This window comes from Neodiprion lecontei, chromosome 6, assembly GCF_021901455.1.
Source record: "Neodiprion lecontei isolate iyNeoLeco1 chromosome 6, iyNeoLeco1.1, whole genome shotgun sequence".
NCBI classification, from domain to species: domain Eukaryota; kingdom Metazoa; phylum Arthropoda; class Insecta; order Hymenoptera; family Diprionidae; genus Neodiprion; species Neodiprion lecontei.
This window is the reverse complement of record NC_060265.1, coordinates 10,433,950-10,450,141: the sequence shown is the minus strand read 5'-3', so window position 1 is coordinate 10,450,141 and position 16,192 is coordinate 10,433,950. Positions and strand designations below refer to the sequence as shown.

At 42.9% G+C, this 16,192-nt stretch overlaps 1 long non-coding RNA gene across 1 annotated transcript in view; it reads right to left on the bottom strand.

The window, feature by feature from the left end:
- The window catches only part of LOC124295106, a 67,815-nt gene that overhangs the window by 34,227 nt on the left and 17,396 nt on the right, over window positions 1-16,192 (bottom strand). Inside the window, exons 2-3 of the long non-coding RNA XR_006905009.1 lie at window positions 7,739-7,851; window positions 6,554-6,622 (exon numbers count right to left, since the gene is read on the bottom strand). This is a non-coding gene — a long non-coding RNA (uncharacterized LOC124295106). The remainder of the gene's footprint in view (window positions 1-6,553; window positions 6,623-7,738; window positions 7,852-16,192) is intronic.

Genomic DNA, 16,192 nt, shown 5'->3' with positions numbered 1-16,192 from the left:
TTCCGGGCGATTTTTGTTCTACGTTTGGAACTTTTTTAGAATAATCATAATCTGAAGATTTGTTTCTACTTTCGATTAGTACCGATGTGAAAATTTCATTTTTTTATTTCCTGAGAGAAATGACGCTAACTCACTCATACTTTTATTTACTCTGAATTTTCGTTGCGGGAATAATTTTCTGATAAAATAAAGTGGAACGAACTTCTTCTACAGTAGTTACAGGTACATCGCTTAGATAAATTTGACCCGCTCCGCTACAGTGCCTGGGTCAACCAAACACTCCATTACCACTGGAATCAACAACAGTCGACCCCGACAAACGCCGATACTAATATAGGATCGAGTGGTCCCATCAAGGCAACAGACAAATATAAAATCAAATACTGGTACAACATGTAGGGTCGAAGTTATGAGTAACGTTAACGCGGAAGAACAACGAAAACATCGAGTATATCTTGTATCTTTAGGATCGCTTCAAAGACGTTTAGTAGGTACGCGTGTTTCGCGTTATTACGGTTTCTCGAATTCTGGACTGATCTTAGGTAGCAAAATAACGATTTTTCATGCAAAATACAGCGTTGCACGAACGTCGGGAATATCATCACCTTGAGTCAACTTGAGGACACTAGTCGCAACTACAATTTCACGTAGGCATAGTATTCGCGACTACTACGGTTGAACAAGACGTACGCGACGTATTTGCGATTCGAATAATGTATTTCTGCATGGGAGGAGGAAATAACTGAACCGAAGCAACGATGACGGTTAGAATTTACGGGCGAAGGTAGAACGTAAACTGTAAGAGCATCAGCTGAGGAGAATCTCTCTGCTGATTACGATGGCTGGGGCTGTCGTCTTAGACACGAAAAGCGGTCTCGAGCTCTCTCGCCCGGTCTCCGCGGTATAGGAAATGTAGGTATTCAGTCGGGGGTCTTAAGGGATGGTGTCTCATGTTTCTCATTTCATCATGCAGCGCCCCTTGGAAACCCAACCTAGCACATAGGTGGATGGGCTGTCTTCTGTTGGGTGGCTGTTGGATCTCATACATACATTAACGTCGCTTGTCAAGGGAACCAGGCCTCCTCTCTGAGACTTAAGATATTGCTGGAGACCCGTTCGCCTCCTCCTCCTCCTCCTCCTCCTCCTCCTCCTACTCATCCTCTTCCACTTCCTCTTCCTCTTCCTCAGCCACTCCCTCTCTTCGGTTCTCCGTTCTCTCTTTACCGTCTCTACTCTAGCCTGTCAGTCTCTCCGGTACCCTCTTCCATTAATTATGAAGCTTTCCAAGGCAAAACGGAAGTGCGTGAGCCCAAAGACTCCAAGATCCTACCCCTCTGAATCGTTCACCAACGTTACCAGGCGTCGGAACCGAGAACCGAGAGCCGAGAACGCTCGCGGCACACCTAAGATCGATTCACGTCACCAAGAATCACTGCGCACTAAATATTTCGGCAATCAATACATGCTGAAAAATCAAAAGAACCTTTTCCCAACAAGAGACTCCTCAAGCTGTCCGTAACGCTCGCAAACATTACCTCTCATCCCGCATAACCCAGACCGGAGTTTTGCGGTCCACGAGTGTCGGAGAGAAAAATCCGAAACCGCAAGTCCGTGCATCGATGTCTCCGTTTTTCCAACGTCGTAACCCGTGGTGGCAGCCTAGCTTCAACTCGTCAGGGTTAAAACTCGAGGATGTACATCGCATGTGCATATATATGTATATATATATTTAAAGCGTGAGGTTGAAAGGCCGGGGTAGAAGTTGCCGAGTTTTTACATATGTATACCTACACACGTAGGTCTAGGGAGTGCGGAGGGTCCCGCAGGATGAGAGTAAGACGGAGGAAAATCGTTACTCACTAGTCGGTGAACCTGGCAAAGGGGCAAGGAGGGGGACGGGAACGGGGGCGGAGGAATAAAGGGACCCGGGCTCCGGATAGAGAGGCGTAGGAGGAGAATAGAGGAAAGTGGAAAAGTGGGGGTAAGATGCGATCCCGGGAAAATGGCTAAAACGCGTCGATATGAGCCTGAGATGCTGCGAGCTAGGCATACACCTAGGTTTAGGTATACGTTATACGTGATTGTACGCGTGTTGGTGGGCTGCCGGCTCTGCCTGCATATACGAATGTGCCGCGTATACTCGGAACCCTACCTTTCCTAGGGACAGAAGTATGCCTAAGCCTACGTCCCCCTTTACTGTCTAAAATGAATGCCCGGGGTAAATTGTTGGCAATTGTAAACTTGGTCATTATCCGTGCAGCTTTAAAATCTTTTTAATGAACTTTACGCGGCTCTTAATGACAAATAAACATTTTTATTTTTCCCCTTCATTCTCTAGAATATAAGAATTCATGAGTATCGATGTCACAGTTTTATGAATTAACAAAGAATTATATGATCACGGTCATTCAACCGCAATTTTTCTAATCTTGTTCATTTATAATTAACCGATTTATTTTAGTTTCTAAGAGCTACTGACAAGACAAAAATCCTTTACAGAGCAAAGTGCAAAGAGTACGATCAAAAAACGTAAGAAAGTGTTGACATTCCCTACTTTGACCCTGTTCACCCTATCAAATAGTGATCTTGAGAAAATGAAATCGGCAATTTGTAAACAGCTAAAGCTACGATTTCCGAACTGACTGGTCAAGTAATGTCCGGTTAATCAGATAACATATGAGTGTAATATTATTTCTAACAATGTAGCAGATTAATCTTCTAGTCTGGTATTTTTCGAGTCAATCTCGCGTAGGGTAAAAAAATTTTGAGTGGCATAATATGATTTCACTTAAATAAAAAAAAGTCAGTATCAATCAAAAATTGGAAAAATTGCGCCAGCAAAATCGTTGTCAACAATTAGAATTACGTGTAGAAGTAAAGTGAAAAATTGATGGTATCATTTTTTTTTTTTTCGTTTCATTGTTTCTTCAAATGGCAACGCTTCTCATTAAAATATTTATGAAGCAGTTCAAAAATAAATAACCTATCTTGAAGTCAGAGTTTAGAGATAATGAACACGTGTACCTCGGCTTACGATTGACCTCAGTGAAAATATTGACCGTCATCGATCGAAGGAAATTGGCTTACTTCAAGAGACGTAAACGTGGTCTGGTGGTGCGATCTGAACGTTTATACATACCTATATTTATCACAAGGCACCCTGATTCGTGCCGTTTGGCAAAGTTTATATTTCACTGTAAGAAACAAGTAAATAAACAGCATAACTTCATGCGACTGGAAATAAAAAACGATAGAAACGAAGATTGGTTTTTTAATCGTTTTCGGCCGACAGCACTATTGGATCAGGCAAATTATGCGAGCTGAAAAAGTGAAATAACTCGACCTTCGGCCAAAGTTAGGAAATCTTGTGAAATATTTTGAAAAAATGAATCTTAACGACCGACGATCACGGCTGAAGCTGAAAGCCAACCAGAAATGTACTTACAAAACTTAAACTGTATACGAATGAGACAAAATTATAGGATGTCAAGGGGAAATATGGAGTCTAAGCAAACAGAACGGAGACGAGGGGAAGGCGAAAATGTATAGAATCCGAGATATGACGAAAGGTCTGATATAAGGGTAAAATCAGCGAGGCAAGCTGGAGAGGACTCGGCCATTTTCTATAAACGCGTCTAGAGGCAAGGCACGGCTGTTTGGAATGGCTCCTTTGATATTTTCGACGTAAGACGCGCAGCGCAGCGGCGTCGGTTGGTTGCTTCAATTTAGATAATTAATGATATGGGGGTCGAGGTAGGGAACGGGGAGGCCAAACGACGGGTTAGATGGTAGTTGCGGGCGACGGGGGTTGAAAGGCGCGGAAGGAGGCTAGTTGCTTTTGCAGTTACCAGGATGGCTGGCTCCGATCCTGAGAGAGCGAACGGGGAAACGAGAGGCGGCCAGGAGAGACGACGATACCGAGCAGGGAGCAGGGTTTTATCTCTAAGGGCTGTTTTGAATGCCAACGCAAGCTTTGCTAGTTCTGCAAGAGAACGCGATGGCTGATAGCGCGGAGAAATTGAATTTACTTCACCCCGAAACACGCCACGCGGGTGTATCTGACATCGGCGCGACGGGGACTGTTTTCCGAAAGGTTCTTCAAACAACCTGGAACCTAGGAATACCGCAAGGACCCGCTCCTATCAGCTACGCAACCTTGCCTTATACATGGCTAGGCATAAGGCGTACACTCGGCAACGCCGAGCATCCTACCCCCGAACCTTCTCTAGACTCCTCCCTTTATCCAACAGTTCAATCGCCGATCCATTATTTGTCAAAGTAACGTGAATGCCAAGAAATGTGGAAAATTGAGAAAAATCCCATTCGGACATTCAGCTAAGGCAATAATGAGGCAATCGAGCGTTAGACTGTCATCAAATTCAGTTATTCATTGCTATAATGAGGTGCGGGATACGGTGGCTCAAACCGGACATGAGGTGTAACTTCGGTTGCCTGTCTCAGGTGCAGGGATCGTTTTGTTGTTAAAACAACTCAGGGTGTAAATACGGTCGAACAATTTAACACGCGGTAAAATTATCAGATCCTGAATGATTCCGAGCACCGTTGAAAACTGGTTTTTCGAATTTAAATTACGACGACTATCGTCTTTCGAAAATTAGTAATTGTAGCGTGCAATCTGATTTCCGTACGTTTGTTGAAAATAAATCAACAATTGTGCATTCGTTCCGTTAATACGTCAAGGCATGGGAAAGCTAACTTGGCTTGAGTTTTGACTTCCGTGCTAACGACTTGATTGTACGCTGGGCAGAACTCAAGTTCACGTTAGTCAGGCCGCTGCTGCTCAACAATACCCGTGGTATCGCATTGTCCTTTGTACAACACTTACCATAGTTCTACAACATCCCTAACACTAAACACTTCTCAACAATACGGCAGAAAATCTAATTGCATCGAGTATTTCCATACAGTGACAGAAATTCTGTCAAAGGAAGAGTTTTCCTTATTTTTTTTTTTTTTTTCTTCCTCATCATTTCGTCAACATACTTTGAATGGGACATAATCGTCGAGTTCATCGATCTTGTTCTGTTCGAAAATGTCCATCTTGACAGTTTACGACAACAAGAAGTAATTGTAGAAAATAAAACTTACCCCGAGATATAAGATGTGTCAAATATCAGATGGTTCTGGTGAAAATTTCTACTACCACGAATTTTTACGGGAATTGAAACATTTCGTATTATTCCGTACAAAATAGTAAATGTGCGTAGTTTTTCGTAAGGAATTGTTAATTTATTTAAAAATTGTAGCAGCTTGTAGATATTTTACTGTAAAAATACAAATTTTCATGAAAATTCGCAAGTTTTTTATGAGAAACTGTGCATATTTACAATTTCATACGAAAATAATTTTTTATACAAAATTATACGAAATGTCCCATTTTCCCTAAAAATTCGTAGAAATTATTTTCGTCGAGAATGCCACGGGATAGAAGAAGAATTAAATCCATAGTATGCTCGTCAAAGAACGTTACTTGAGCTGCGACACCATATTCATAACTTTGTTTTTTCTCTTTAAAGTTGTTTCCCAACCATATGATACGAATGTAGGGGTTTTCTCGGTGTCAACGGTCCATAGTTAAAAACATATAGAATGGCCCTTTGGGAGAGGACTCCTCAGACTGGAATATTAATTAACAACAAAACATTACTAATACACAAGGAAGTTGGTTAAGAATTTAGAGCCTAACGTAAGTAGAACAGCGGAAAAATTAATTTTCATTTAAGAGAAGTCAAAACTGAGAGAAAGATGAAGTATAAACTTGAGGTCGTAAAGTCATTCTACTTGTTTTCAACTGTGGGTCGTTGACACCGAGGAAACCCCATATTCATAACCACCTGGTAGATGGAAAATGGATATCCGTTTCTCAATGTCAGTAATCAAAGCGATCGGAACGACACTTCGCGTAGCTGCTTCAGGGTCAGACGCAGGACCGAATTCGCCCCTTACGGAAGCAAGGAAATGCCGAAGTGACTACTTACACTTTTACTTTCAAAGGGTGGACTGGACCCTGCCGATGCCACGTTAAACCGGACGCTTGACCGGTATCCCACGATCGATGTGAGCATTGTTCGCGCTCAGAGAAATTCCTTGAGCAGCTACGCACTCTTAGCGCCTGCATCCGGTTTTACCCCGAGCCGTACGAGGGGTGATTTTCCTAATTTTAAACAGTTTCGAAAAGTTTCGAGGGTGAAGGAAAGGTCGGTTCCGAACGCGATATTCGAAAGTCGTAAATTATTCTTCACACGAAACCCTCGTTACGTGCTTAGAAATCATTCATACCTGCGTTTATGCATATGAATGACACAATTGCTCGCTTGCCCGAACAATTCTTAAATCACATGGCAAAAATACCTGCGTCTGTAATCCGTCTCAAGTGAGTGTATAAAACTCGGTTGAACGCGATGAAACGCAAAAAAAAACTTAATTTTTTGAACAACGTTCAACATTTACTCCCGTCATCCGATCATCTTCGTCAATGATTTATCAGAACTTCGAAGCCAGCGTGTAAAAATACAAAGTTGCTTCCACTCACGTTCATTGATCTCTCTCCAGTTACGTTTGCGATCATGTCGGTGATCATCGGACGAATTCAGCAAGGTATCTGAAACCGAAAGAAAATTTACTTTCATTTCGACTCTCCTCCCCGCGAAGGTGAAAATATTTTTTCTATTTACTTGACTTGTTTATTTTAATTTAAAGTCGTCGCAATATGTCGGAAAATTAGCACATTCACCAGTGCAAAAAGTGAGAATATTTTAGAATCGAAATTATTGGCAAGAAAATACAACACGATCCGACACGAAACCCATCGAGCGTAAACAACTCCGTAAACTACAAGTGACAAGGTCATCGGACGTTGCACGATCATCCCTGTGAAATACAAGTTTGGTAACCCCATCCTAACTCAAGACCAGTCGAAGGTGTCCTCGAGGCGACGACGCGACTCACCATCCGATCAGTGGTCAGTCCAACAGGTTCTCAGAATGTTGACCACTCGCTGTCATAGTTGCACGGTGGGAAACGCATCGAGAAAGCGTCTTGGATTCCGACCTGCCAGGAAAATGAATCAATTTTGTGTATATAGAAACCGGGTGGCACAGCTTCGCGGCTTTCGCCCTCCCCTCGTACCGCCGACTGGTCAGTCCAACAGGTTTTTCAAATTCTGACCACCACGTGATACAGAGTTGCACTGTGGGAATCGCTCGCATCTAAGATCCGGGGTACGTGATACGAAATTGAGCAGTTAGTCGCCGCCGAGACTTCTCGTCAATCGCAGAGGACCTAAGCGCGGCATTTATCGGAATTGAAATTTGTCAAAGAAGCGTTTAAGATCTTGTATGAAAGTGAGAAAAATTTATATTCCCAAGTGCACGCGATATTGCGATCAGTGAGAGTAACAAACGGGAATTGAAAAAAACGCCACCCTAAAATTCCGGGCTTTTATCTCGCGTTATTACGCAACGATATGCTTGTGAATAATTCATCATGTCGTGAATTCAACGGTGGTAATACACCAGCGTCGGGTTATTTTGATACACTTTTTTTGGCATGGGGTAAATTGGCGCGGGCGTGAAGTTGCTTAACCGCGGGGCTGCCCGACCCCCGCTTTGTTTTAACATTTTAATTGCTTCGTATTTATTCCGTATTACACGCGCTTTTCAAGGGGAAAAGGGAAGTCGGGGTGGAGGGTCGAGGGTAGAAAAAGATAAATACATACCTGGCGGTTAAAAAGTACTTAACGCCGGCCACCAGTGACTAAGTGGTTGAGTGAAAATTTAGCGGAAAAAGTACGTCTGCCGAGGTCGCTGGGGCTCGTTTGTCGGCGTGTACCTACAACAAGACGGGTGAAAGTGAATTAAAACGACACCCTTAATTAATCACCTCACTCGCTGCCTCGTGCTGCGATTAAAACGCAGCGGTGAAAGAAGCCCGAGTTACAGGCATGGGAAAATTAAACATCAAGCAGATGCGGTGGAAAAATATATTGCACGCAATTGATGTTTCTTTTTCTTTCTTACACTAACGTAAGAAAAGATATATGCTCGAATATGAATTACCCATAAAAAAATTTCCATTGGGTTGAAATAAATTTGGATAGAATCAAAAGTAATTGTTAAAGAGATTCATAGGTTTTTAAGTAAAGTCCTTTTATATCAAAAAAATGCAAAATTTAAGAATTTTCTTCCTTCCTGCCAAATTCACAGTTTTTGCAGCTTTTCCGCTAATAACTTTGTCGGAATTTTGAATCCCGTTAATTTACCTTCCGCTAATGTGTACTGATCCAAATTGAACTTCGTTGAATGATTTTTCGTACGAAATATCTATCCTTGCCAAATTCGTTGGCTTATTTTATTTGAAAACTTTATTGAAAGTTGTCGAGCGAAGAAATTGTTCAACCTCGGCCAATTCGTCGCCCGCAATAACAAAGATATTTCGAATCTTCCGTTTTATGGGACATCGAAATTCCGCAAGGAGAAATGAATACGGGAAAGGGATCGGAATTCGAACGGTTCCACAGATTTCTCAGATGTATGGAAATGTCTTTAGACCGTATTCGGAGGGGTAGCCAGGTAATATAAATTCAAATCAACTTCCCTCGTCCCCGTGACCCGGCGCCCTCCCTCCGCCGGCCTGTTTTCTCACACAACAAACTTGGCCTTCCGAGGAGGATGCCACGAACGGTATCCAGGAACTAAGTGCCTAATGAAGACATGTGATCCGCAGGGTCTCGGCTCAGAAACTTACCGCACATTTCTCCCTATAACTGCTAATAAACCAGCCCTCAAACACCGCCCCTCGAGGGTAGAAAGCTCTCGAAGAAATTTCCAAATAGACGTGTCACGCATTTTCTTTAGCAGGAATAGAGAAAAACGGAAACGTGTATGATACGGTCACCCGCATTTGCAAGTGTTCGCTTGGCGAATACGTGCATAAGTCTGTTTGTTTGGGACTCCATCACGCTGTGTATACCTAGAATATATACCTAGTTGTGTCGTGTAGTGAGATTTTGACAAAATTTCAGGGTACATAATTCCGTTAGATTTCCATAATCTTCTAAGGTTGCCCCGTAGGGGGTGGCTGCCGGGGGGCGTACGGAAGTAAGGGCAGAGGGGCGGGATCGACTGGCGAGGGGGGAGTAAACGGGTGAGCCACCCTTATAATATAATAATATGTGCCAGCCAGCAGGTTCGCTTGTAGGACGAACGACGTGGGGAGGAGAAGAGAGGTTAAAAGAGGGTAGATGGGGCTTTGGGCTGATGCAAAATGGCCGCCCACGCTAATGCCCTCTTAATATTTAGGGATCTTATACGTCCTCCCGCCTCCCCTCCCCCTCCCCCTTGAACTGACTACATCCTCCGAAAATCTAGTTTGCTGTAGCCTATGCCATTAAATACGGTTAGACGTTATCAGACCGGATAAACTTATCTAAATTTGTTTCGCGTCTGTGAACGAGATGAGATCCAGCTTCTTTTTATTACTGTCTGAAAACCTTGACCTGTAAAGGAAGTGGGCAATTTTTCATTGTCAGACGCACGATGGTTCGCGGTAAAATTGAATGAAATTTTACTGATCTTTCCAAATTTTTGCTTGGTATCCAGAGAGGTATCAAGATTTGTGGGTGCATATCAAGCAATCGTTGCGTCCTTAACGAGGACCAGACGAAGTAGGAAAGAACGAGCGAAGGTTAATTTGTGTACCGGGTATTTAAAAACCGACAGTTGAGGAACAGAGTGAACCGATCGCGAGTCGCTAAACCGTTCTCGCGATATTAAAAACTGTGCAGCATTAGATGAGAAAATGTGCCTTTTCTTATTTTTGATCCATCTCCGGAGTCTGTTCGCGGAAATATATCAGACGAAGAATGTTAAGAATCGGGGACATAAATTATCCAGCGAAAGAATGAAAAAAAAAAACTTCCAAGAGATTGTTTGAAAAATCATCATTTTCGATTTTTATGGAAAGGTACGACTGCATAAACACGATTTATGATTATTCTCATGATGTATTCTGTCATGATAAGCTTAGAGACAAAAAAAAAGTGTAAAAAACTGATTCTTATTTTTTGAGAAAATCCTGTAGCAGAAAACAAAATCGATCAGGTCTACGAATTCAAAATTTTTCGCAACTCAAAACCTTCCTTTATAATCGTGATCGAAGATCGATTTCACCGATCAACGAATACCGACAAACGCGTGAACGCTTCCCCGACTTTCATCCTTCTCTAAAACGGCAATGTAGCCGGTTATACGTAGAATCTAGGAAAACACGTATCGAAGTCAGATTATCCCAAAGTCTATGGCCCAGCTGGTGTCGCTTTGACGTAAATCGAGGAGTGAGGAGCGCGTTTGTACATCCGAATTCGTTGCTAGTGAAATATCAGCCTAGCTCGACGAGGGGGTGGAGGGTGGGTGAGTTACACGGAGACGAATAAAGCAGACCTGCACCCCGCGCGGATACCAGGGACTGGATCGGCGGCCGCGATGCGTCAAAGTCGAAATTAACCGGGTTTAATACATCTTCGAACGAGGGGGCGGCCGGGGGATGGGTCGGGGGTTCGAGAGCGGGCCGCGGTACCGCCGACTTGAATAGACATGCATCATTTGCTATTCCAGGCGTCTCAAAACGCGAAATTTGAATACTCGGTGCGCGGGTATTAGCGGAGTTCTCCCCGAGTTCGTCGGCAAGGCGGCGGGGGTGGAGGTGGAGGAGGGGGCGGAGGTTCTGGAGATCCAGGAGTACGAGGATGAGGAGTGGAACGAGGAGGAAGAGCCGGCGCGCGTGTGAGTCGGAGGACGAATAAAGCAGGGCCGAGAAGGGCGCAGAAGGCGCGGAAGGCGCGGAAGGCGACGAGGGTGGCTGCCTCTGCAGAGTCTAAGGTAGATTATATTATTTCTCCGCCCCCGCCGCCCGCCCCGGCTGAGCAGCCGCCATTTTGTGAATGTTAAATCATTTATTGATCCAAGATGGTGCCCCTCTCCCTCTGGCCTCCACCTCCTCTCTCCGCCGCCCCGCCACCCTCATCCTCCACCTCCTTTTCCTCCATCCAGTAACGCGCCCGGGCTGTGCAGGGAGCCGCGCCGCAGCCGCGAACGTCTGAAAGGGGTTCCAGCTACCCCGGCAATCCTTATTCCACCCCGTGAATTTATACTGGGAGGAAATTCTACGAGAACGAACTGGATTTATGGCCGAAGAGGGGAACCGCCGACCCGCTGCTCGGCTCTCGGGGCCGTCTTAAGGCTCCGCGTCCTCCCCCAATTGGCCACCGGCCCATTATTTCCGACAACCCTCGCCACCCCCGCGCCCCAACTACCTATGCATTAATCCGCGATTCTTAACCCCGGCGTAATCGTACGAGCATTCTTAATCGACGATTTGTACCGACCATTTTGAGTAGAAACTCGTGAAAATTTTTTTTTCTCGTACAATAGCGCACAACAATTTTCGAACGGCTATTAAGGGTTGAGATTCTGATTTAGATACAATCTCTGTAAGTATAATGTACGCTAAGGTATGAACGTCCAGCATTCTTAGGCCATTAGCCTTTGCGAGTGATGTAACGAATGTAAAGTTTTAAGCATTGGCCGATTCGAATGCGGATGCGAATATTTGTCATCAATATTTGCCAAAGCGAATAAACAATTTTAAATCTGCCGCGATTTCTCTATGACGAAGAATTGACAATTGATTGACTGACAAGTACATCGTGCAAGTCGCACGCACGCATTAGCACCGTTTGCATCTTATACCAGAAATTGCCGAGCTGATTCTAACCAAGCTGATTGTTTGTTTGATTATCAAACGACAAATTGATAACAGAAACAAATTAATTTTGAGATTAAAGTGTGGCTCAAACGTGAAGACAAACTTTTATAATAAAAATTCAGTATCAAACTAATGTTTTTCGTTTTATTTAATATTATTTTCACAATTTTTACAAGCAAAGTGTGAAGTATTTGCGACAGTCACATTCGCATAATATTCGCACGATTTTTGCGGATGCGAATGCGAATATTCGTTACATCACTGGCCTTTACCATTGACGAGAAACACTAATTTGATGAATCCGTTTTCGAATTTTTATGATTTTCTGACGGCTGAAAAAATATATCCTTACCTTCATTCCGTAGAAGGATTTCTTTTTTATTTTATTTCTTTTCTTCGTTCATGAAAACAACATTCAGAGACAATTGTTCAACTCGAAAACGTTATGAAATTGACCAGCGTACTTCTCGTAAACGGGAAGTTTGGATTGCTCAAAAATTAAACTATTTCCATGTCCTATGGTTAATGTAAACGATAACATTAATTACATTTGAATTACTCAGCTCAACCAAAATACGCTATATACCGTTGCTTGGGTATTACTGACGAGAATTGTTGACCCACGTCGTAAATATTCCACCAGATTCTTACTGGCGGAATAATTCTGCGAGAAAAATTGGTTGCGACGCGCTAAGAAATTCAATTCCGAATTTGATAAAACTCGATAGCTCGATTCTACAGAATTGATCCGTTGATTTACCGAGCAAAGCCATAACGAGAAAAGCTGAAAATCTATTACGGCGAAACGTTTAAAGTATCTACGTATATAATATTCCAGGACTGAGAAAAAGAAAGTGCAAAAAAAAAGAGTTACGTCGCGTATAGCGGGAAATTAAAAAACAGGCAAAACAATTTTCGTACCAAGCACCCTCGAAATCTATGTTCATATCAACGAAAGCAAAGTAGATATGTACATGTACGTACATACCTATATGGCAAGCGGAGGACGAGGTGGTGGCTGCAGATCCAGGGTTGAAACCGCGTGGAATGAGTGGCTAAGATTGGGAGGTGAAAAAGAAAACCGCAAAAAAATCGGCAAAGAGTAAAGTTGTGAGGGATGAGAGGGAGAGAGGGTGGGCAAAAATTACCCCGAACAATGGAGCCCTTTAATCGAGAACCTCGGCCGAAAATTGGCGCGCAAGCTCGCGCAGCTTTGTACGTATACGTGTAGCGTATACGCGTACGAAAAACGGAATTTTTCGCGCGCAGAATCGTAAAAATTAGGGCTCGGGTAGGGGGGGGGGTGGGGGGTGGCGACAGGGGAAGAGGGGGAGGCACAGGGGTGCCGGGTGAAAAATAGGGGCGAGGTCAGTACGCCGCGGGCCGTGGAAAAATTCGCAATATAATTCGGAGAAAAGATATTGGACGGGGTTCGAGATGTTTTTCTCTTTTTTTGTTTTTTTTTCTATGCTTTTTAATTTCGACTCATTGTCAATATTTGTTGCGTTTTGCGCAAGGTAGTTAATTGTGATCTGGCAATTTATGCCCTCGGGTCAGGAACGGCTCGGTTGTAAATACGTTTTTTACGAGCAATTTTTACCTCAGTCGCAATAATTGACATGGTCGAATCTAATTGAAGATAAACTCTTTGTGTCGACGCGATTGATTAACAATATTGAATACACCGTTTTCAATCAGTTGATTTAAACGATTAGAAAATTGTGCTGTACATTTGTAAGCCTCCTGTTCGATTGAATTTATTCCCGAAATTCATTTGATACGACAAGTTCTACTAACCACATAAATTTGTAGATTAATAAAAAGACTGAAACGAATATATAGATAAGAAATATTATTATCCAGTAACAGTTTTTATTAAATCTCACGATTTGTGCTCCGTTAAAAAATCGTACTAAAACTAAAGAAACAGTTCCTATCTTGTGATTTCGCACGTCATGGTTTCCAAGAAATACGTATTTTATAATTCAGTGTAGTATATATATGCAAGGTGAATTCGTTAATGGTGAGTTGAATCAATGAAGATGACGGTTCGGTAAGGGTACGAAAAAATCAAGCTATTTCGAAAATATTTGTAGTCGTAGTTATAATAATAACAATAATAAATATGTTATTAGAACAAAGTGAAATAAGTAGAGTGAAAAAAATTACGTATACATTAACTTTGATAGAAGTTAGGAAAAAAAAAATTTATCGGAATGATATTTGTCCTTAGAAATACGAATCGGTTTCGTGAGCTTTTTTTTTTTTTTTGCAATTCACTTCTTGTCACCTCTGTTACTTGTTACTCGTTGAAAGTTACTAGTTTTATTATTTTTGTTATTACCTTTTTTCACTCAGTAAAATACGTATCCGTTCTAACCGCGTTGCCCCAAGAATTTAGACGCAGTGGCACGTGAGTTTAAATCTGGGTGGTTGCTGAAATTTCTGGCATAGATACAACCCTCAGCCCTCGCAGCATTCCAACTAGGTACCACTGTATGTAGTGCCCAACGGCCGGACAGCAAAATGTAATGTAATAACTATAACATTCTAAACTCGATGCAGCTCAGCTGAGAAAAGCGGCTAAAGTTTAGGCAAAAAAAAAAAAAATTTAACTGCGCTCCACATCCGATCACGATTCTCGATACCAATTATGCAAAATAATGATCACGATACTCGATGATGAAAAACTTACAATAAACTAATCAAATTTTATTTTTTATATTTTTACAATATCACGCGAAGCTCGTAGAAAATGCTTTTTTCGTGAACCATTTCGTTGCAGATTTATTTGATAAATACGTATTTAATATAATACTTGAGCGGTGAAACGAAATTTCTACGTGATCGTATCCGAATACATCGCCAAGGTTTGAACGGAACACGCAGCGCATAGATCCAACGCGAATGTTATCCAAGCCGTATAAAATACACCATTCCAGTTTGAGACCATCTCAGACGAAGGGTGCGCCATACTTTCAAGGCCCCACCCTCCGGGAGTTTTCGGGGGGTTGGAGCGAGGGCGAGGGGTTGGTTGCCAGCGAACTATGGCCAGAGATGAGAAGAGTAGAGAGCAGAGAGAATAGAATAGAATAGAATAGGGGCGACGCCATCTTGAATTAGCCACGCTTAGAAAGTAGGGGATGCAGGGGGAGGGGGTCGGGGTTGAAATTTTTATGAGGGCAGTTTTCGCGGCAATGGTTGCCGGTGGGGACCTCGTTAAGTTTTCCTAATTTGTTCAATTATTTCCAGACACCGGAGGCTCGTAATTTTCAACCAACCGGTATACACAACGCGCACGAATATTGTTCCCGGTTTACCGCGTGTGTACGTCAAAGATTAAAATATTCCGTAGAACGAGGCTAGCCATTCCCGTATATCTGCAGCCCCTAATTCCCCTTTAAACTGACAGGGTTGTTTCGCTGCACGACTGAAACTACGCGCCACCCTTCGTGAATTAAAAACCATATTTTAAAAATTCACGAGTATCCAGAAAACTGCAACCGTAAACCAAGAAATTATTTCGAAAGCTTCGGAATATTTCATTCGTTGAAAAAATTAACGGGAACGCAACGAAAAAACGAGACAATTTACAATTTTTCCAGAGAATACAGGCATTTCATTCGCTCAGCGAATGATATAATTATTCAGAACAGAGCTTTCATCGACGAATCAACCAGCCCCGCTATTTTTCGAAGAGAACTATCTTGCCATTGTCCGCCTCGCTGTACCGACCAGCTCGGCTTTGGTTCAGCAACCCTCCGTCAGAGGCGTTTCACCAAAGTTCTAACTCCGGTCGGTAAGGTAGAGAACCGGGATACCGTGGCTCAATTTAAACGGCATCGATGCAGAGGTACTCAAGGCACTGGTAGACCCGAATGGAAAGTAAAATACAGCAGCTTCATTAGCGAAGATTTGACACGTGCTGCGGTAGCTTTTGTGATATGGCGTCGTTTCCCACAAATTTCGGCTGATTTGATTTCTAATTTGTTATGAAAGTAGAAAGGATCAACGGACACGTGGAACTCAGTGACGCGCGTGGTTCGCACACAGATGCGTTTTACAACTTTAACGGCAAATTTTTTCTCGTGTACAGCAAAGCTATGATAGCACAACTCGCTGCGTTCAGGGTGCAGGGTGTATAATGTACTCGTAAATTTTTCTACACGAACATGCAGCAATTTCGCAGTGCATTGTAAATTTTGCAACGCTAAGCAGGGTAGATCTTGGGGAAAAATCTATTGCCCAGCTTAGGAGCGGACTTCTACTAATTGCCCATCCCCCTCCCAGCTCTCCGCCGCGATTCCTCTCCTCTCCTCTCCTCCCCTTGCCAGCCAGTCGTCTAGTTATCTTTGGTGCAACAAAAGCGGTCAGAATAATTCTTGCTCTTATATTCTTAGATGTATGA